The following is a 6418-nucleotide window of genomic DNA, read 5'->3' on the forward strand; positions in this document are numbered from 1 at the left end:
TCTTCGTTCATCCGGGTTGACCATTACAAACATCAACATAACTTTATTACTCATGGTAACCATTTGCTAGATAGTCATGAAGGTCCGCGCCCGGATAAACGAAAACTATATCGATTCTGGTGGGGAACTTGAAAAAACCTTATGAGATAAGGTCACCATTTGTAATAATGTTATTTGGCGGACCTCGATAACTTTTTGTTAAATGGTTACCATACGTAATAGAGTTATTTTATAGTTAGTAACGGTGATTTTTTTTCTTGACGACTTTAAAAAAATATTTGCGAATGTTTTCTCAAATGGTTACTTTAAATCATAAGGTAATTTTTAAGTTCAAATGGTTCAAATGTCGGCCTCGGATGATTATTTGTCAAAAAGTTACCATTATAATTAAGGTTTTTTAAAAATTTGTAATGGTCCAAATTTTCTTGATAACTTTTTTTCCCATCCGATGTAAAGCGTAACCAGAAAACCTATCAAAATATTTTTGAAAAATTCAAATTGCATGTTTTACTGGAAACCCCTTTATACTTCTCCTCGAGTTGAGCCTGCCCAGTCATTTTGGTCAATTTGTGTAGGTCAGTGCAATTGCCTTTGTGAGTTTTGCGAGCGTTGCTAATCAAATGCTCGAGTTTGGAGTGTCTCACCCTTTCAAATCTCCGGACACCTAGTTTCGAGTAGAAATCTCGGAATAGAGAACGCCTGTAGAGCGAATGATTTGCTAAGTCTCAGAATTTTTGATAAACGAAACATGCCCGCAATGTCACCCAAAATGAAAAGCATCTTTCTCATTCACTTCCATCCTTAAACTCGGTTCAGTCGGTCTCACAGCATAGACTCTACCAAATAAGTGCGTCTGATCGAAAGTCTTCCTCCCCTTTTGAAGAACTGTCGCATTCACCACGTGAGTGTAACAAAAAATACTTTTTGGCGGGCTTAGTTTTTTGAAATCTCAGACCACCCTCTCCCCCTCATGGACAATTTCCATACAAAACAAATCTTTTTTATATGGAGCGTGACAATAGCCATGGTTGAATAGTACTGGTAAGGCCGATCGGGGCTTTCAATTTCTCAGTGGGCGGTTGATCTGGCCAGCATGAGGCGTGCGATGAATAAACCGAACGAGACGCAAAGTTTCATCTTTGGTTCCATCAACATTGCTTACAAACGCTCGGCGGATCGCTTAGCAAGAACTTCGGCCAACAAGCTGCTTGACCATTTCCGGCAAACATTGACGACGGAAGGCGTGGTCAGGCAAATCTCGTCTCGAATTATGCCACCGGGTCCGTCTGGGATTGAACCCAGGCCTTACTGGGTGCGAGACTACCACGCTAGCCACTACACCACCGGATCCGGCAGTGTTGCTGGCGCTGTTGCGTAATACCTCAGGAAGGTGCTGTGTCCTATCCCTCGCCTAGACCAGACCAAAATCCATGATAAAGCTGTCAGACCAAAACTGTCAGACCAAGACTGTCAGACCAAAGAGCAAAAAGTAAACAATCTTGGTCTTCGGTGTAGGTGCACACAAATCAAGAAAAGAAAATTTGAAAAAGAATTTTATTTTTCAATTTCAATAACTGATTTTGGGCTGCAAAATTAAATGTACGCCAGAAAATTATTAAACAGTGCGGCGTCCTGTACACCGACAATTAAATAAGCAGTTAAAAGCCTTATTCCTCCACATTAATTTTTGATCACGTTTTCGGTTTACACCTGAACAATCTTGAAATTATTTATGCGGATTTGTGATTCCTCTCGTTCCATCATTCCCTTGTAATACCTAGGTGTTGGGTTTCCTTCCACTGCTTCGTACACTCAGTACACTCAGAGCAGTCACTTTTTTGACAGTTCCAAGATTATGTTTTTTTTTGAGAGACGACGACAGCGAAAAGCGAAAAGTCATCAACAAACAGGAGAAAGCAAAAAAAAAAACGCAGCAAAGTAATTTCAAGTAATATTTGTGTATTCCTGGTGCAATTTCACCCCGCTCGAGACATCGTGCAATCTGTGGATTACGGATTATCATCGCGTGAAAGTTAAAGTGTGCGAACGATCGGTTGATTTTGATTTGGAAGCGGAGCGCGGGAGGAGGAATGTGATTGCTGGATCGACGAAAAGTTTGCGAAGCATTGGAGGTGTGCTGAATTTAACCTGGTCGCTTCCAACGACCGCGGTCTTCCCTCCCAAACCCGCGGGTGATTCCAAGCAGAAAGCTCCCGTGCAAACGATGAACACGGGACCAGCTCCGGTCACCGGAAAAGCGGCACCCCTTCCCAAAACGCCCCTCCACGTTCATGGGCTTTGCTAGGCGATTGACCATTTCATAAGATCTGGGTGTATGTTTCGTTGTCGAAAAAACGCCCAAGTAACCAAACAGCACTAAAACAAGTCAGTGTTCAGCACTACAAGCGCTTTACCAGCTGCGGATTATTACTAACAAGTTTAGACATCTGCACTAAAAGCGCTTTTACAGCTGATTTGCGATCGGTTTTGGACTTTATATTTCTGATTTCCAGCTAGCCTCTACTGTTGTTGATCCAACCCTGCACAAAACGTCAAAAAAAATGAGAGAAGCAAAAATGTGGCTCTCTCGGCTCTCTCTATTTCCACTCCCCCTCTTCTGATCTAATTTTGGTTTGTTTACTACCACGTTACCGACTCAGCTGTCCGTGTGGGGAAGAGCCGATTTTTTTGCGTGAAAGGTAGATGTTGGAGATGTGATGCCTTGATGCTTGAGTTTGCCGCCGATGTGTTGAATTTTCTGCGCCTTTATCCATTCGCCCAATATGGAGTTGGCTTACCGCAGCTGTTTTTAAACCTACCAATGCTTGTACTTTGCATGATACCTAAAATAACTCTGTGGTATATGCTCCGTCAGACTCTGCTGGGGCAGGTTCCTCCTTTATGACCAGTACCCCAGTACCCACGGCGAATTCTGAAGATTCTTTAGGCACCGAAGAGGCCCGAAAATGTCAACCTTTAGGCCAACCTACATATTTCAAAAGAAGCGATTCTCTTTCATAAAAATCGCAACATTAGTCCTCATTTTGTTTATTCAACTCTTACGAAAAATTTCGATAAGGACTGAAAAAATCGACAGCCCCTGCTAAAGCATGAAATCACGGTGAATCTCAGCCACCAACTGACAGCGGAAATTTCCTCCGCAGGTTTGTGATGGTTGTTCTACTTGAAGGGATGAGCGAGTAAGAAATGTGTTTATTTTCGTTTGCTTCATTCTCTCTCTTTCACACCTCTACTGTGTTGCCAGTTAATGGGAAAAAAATCCAGCAGTGTTGCTAGGAGCAGCATTAATTCAGCTGCATTTCAGCAAAGCCTAAAGCAATTGTTTTAGAGCTGATTTGTTCTAATCTTCTGTTTTATGACTAATTAGCTGGTGAATGCTGATGAACAGCTAATTTATTATTTATATTAATGCTGGATGGTTACTTGGGCGGTCCTTTGCTGCAGCATGGATCGATTGATCCGGTTCCTAGACATTCATACCAGATTCTCTCCGTGTTGAGCTTGACCAGCCCGACCGTGCACTGTTGTTTCAGACCCAACAGCAACCTCGATGCGGCTTTAACGAAAAACTGCACGATGCGCCCTGTCGGGTATCTGCAAGGACCTAGTTACCAATACATAGTAAGTTCCATGTTTTGCTTAAAATTTGAATCGACAGGTTACACCTCGGTGATTCACCTCTCCGGCAAGGGTGTTCCGTTCATCATCTTGGCCATCGGGTCTTCCTTCATGTACAGCAAACCTCGAAAGTTTCCTTAACCAACTCGCCCGATCCGATCAAGGGGCACGACCTGTTTGGCAGCCTGCTCGGGACAATTCCGCGCAACTTCGCTGCCTACGATCCAATCATTCGGACCATCCTTCCAAGCTAAACCCAATGGCGTTCCTAGTGAAATGAGTCGCCTGGTCCTGGCACACGCAGCTGGTCACGCACGGCACCGAGGGAAAGGTGCGCTACATTTTAGACGTGATTTCGTAAATTGATCCGTAAAATTTGTAGGTTTCATTTTTACTTTTTCATGCTCTTTGTGAACGCGACGCTGGTGCTGAGCATCAATGACACCGTCGATGCACAACAGCTTCCTCGGGATGACCCCGGCTTTGCTGTTCGTCGCTCTGTGATGATGCTCTGGTGCGGGCCAACTCGAACCACATCTGGCACATCCGCACATACAATCTTATCAACGAGTGAAAGGCTCCGAAAAATCATTTACTAGAGATTCAAAATTAGCTCAATAAAATCTCATAGTTTTTTTAATGTTCGGTTCTTTGAGAAATCCTTGTTAAATAAATTATGCATAATTAATTCAAAATATGTGGGATTCAACGCACAACAATATGCCTTACGCGCTCTCTTTTTCTCTTCTCTCATTACGCTCACTACCTGCTTGCGCGCAGGCAGGCAGTCTGAGTTTAATCGTCAGTGCGAGCGGTGGTTGGCTTTTTGTTGTTTACGTTTTGTGCGCAGGTATAGTTTTTCAACAAATCATTTGATTTACCAGATACTTTGATTACTTTTTTTCTTGTTTTTCAGCGCCGTGGACAACTTGAAAACAAAACGCAAACAGCTGATACTGGAGAATTCGATTGGCAATTAAAATAGATCTCGGCGGCAGCCGACCGACAAAACTAAATCGAACGGGCAAAACTTGTACCGCCGATTACGCGGCCGCACGCATCAATCAAGAAAATCATCTATATCATCAGATAAGTACATTATATTCAAATATTACATTCTACTAGAAACTTTGTGATTGTATTCTTATTTTTTCAGGTTTGGACCATTTTGGCAGCATGATCAACTAAATAGAATCGGCATTCAACTAGAATTGAAGCCGAACAAATATTATTGGTGTGAACCATCCGTCAAAAAGTGAACAATTCTGTAAAAAATAGGTAGGTAAAAAATGTAAGAAAAACTTAAAAAAAAACATTCGAAAACTATTTTGCAAATAGTGTAACTGCAAGAAAATCATAGAATTAACCTTAAATAACCATGTGAAAACTTTATCCAAAAAAGTAGCGCTCGGTAAAAATAGCAAGAAAAACCCTAAAAAACCATTTACGAACCATTTGTAACACAGTAGCAGCAAGGTTAAAAATTGTAAGAAAAACCTTAAAATACCATTCAAAAACCATTTCTGAAACAGTAAAAACCGGAGGAAAAAGGTCGCTTTTTTGCGAAAATTTACTTTATTTTTACCATTACACAAATGGTAATTTGACGAAACGTCGTTCGGGGATTTTTAAGGTTACCGTTGCTAACCACCCTCAATTCAGATGGTCGAACTTTATGAAAAATGGTAGGGTACCATTTCCGATATGGTATTTTTAAGGTTTTCCTACCATTTTTCAAATAGTGGTTACGATCTCTATCCGGGACCATGGTGTAGGGGTAAGCGTGATTGCCTCTCACCCAGTCGGCCTGGGTTCGATCCCAGACGGTCCCGGTGGCATTTTTCGAGACGAGATTTGCCTGATCACGCCTTCCGTCGGACGGGAAGTAAATGTTGGCCCGGACTAACATAAAAAAAAAAGGTTTGGTCGTTAGCTCAGTCCAGGTGTAGGAGTCGTCTCCCTGGGTCCTGTCTCGGTGGAGTCGCTGGTAGCCAGTTGGACTAACAATCCAAAGGTCGTCAGTTCGAATCCCGGGGTGGATGGAAGCTAAGGTGTAAAAAGAGGTTTGCAATTGCCTCAACAATTAAGCCTTCGGACACCTAGTTTCGAGTAGGAATCTCGCAATCGAGAAAGCCAAGGCAATGCTGTAGAGCGAAAAATTTGATTTGATTTGATTTTTTTTGATCTCTGAAATGGAGAGAAAACCATTTAACACAAAGTTTTTTTATGGTTCTCGTTTATGCGGGCGCCAGTTGAACCATTTGAACTTTAAAAATACCTTATTATTTAGGGTAACCATTTGAGAAAACATCTCTATTACTTAACATTATTACAAATGGTGACCATAACTCATAAGGTTTTTTTTAAGGTCCTCATTACAATTCATATAGTTTTCGTTTATCCGGGATAGTTACAGTTAATGCCCGTAAAATGCAACTGGAAGTAACCCGCACGATGTTACCGTTTGGGAGATACAGGCCCTCGAAGTCGGGGCCTCAAAAGGATTAACGGCGTTTATCAACGCGTTAATTAACGACGTTAACTAACGTGCTCCGTTCACGTTCACGTTAAGATCAACGTAGGCTCCGTTCGCTTTCACGTTTATGTTAACGATTAACGATTCCGTTAAGTTAAACGTCGTTAATTTAAACGTTTAACAGCACTGGAAAATACAAGTTAAAGACCATTTTTCATGTTCATTAAATTTGTTCAACAACGATTGTCTTCAGTCACAAAAGTATCAGTCATCCACCAACCTATACCAGACTATGGAATACAT

Source organism: Culex pipiens, chromosome 1, assembly GCF_016801865.2.
Source record: "Culex pipiens pallens isolate TS chromosome 1, TS_CPP_V2, whole genome shotgun sequence".
In the NCBI taxonomy this organism is placed as follows: Eukaryota; Metazoa; Arthropoda; class Insecta; order Diptera; family Culicidae; genus Culex; species Culex pipiens.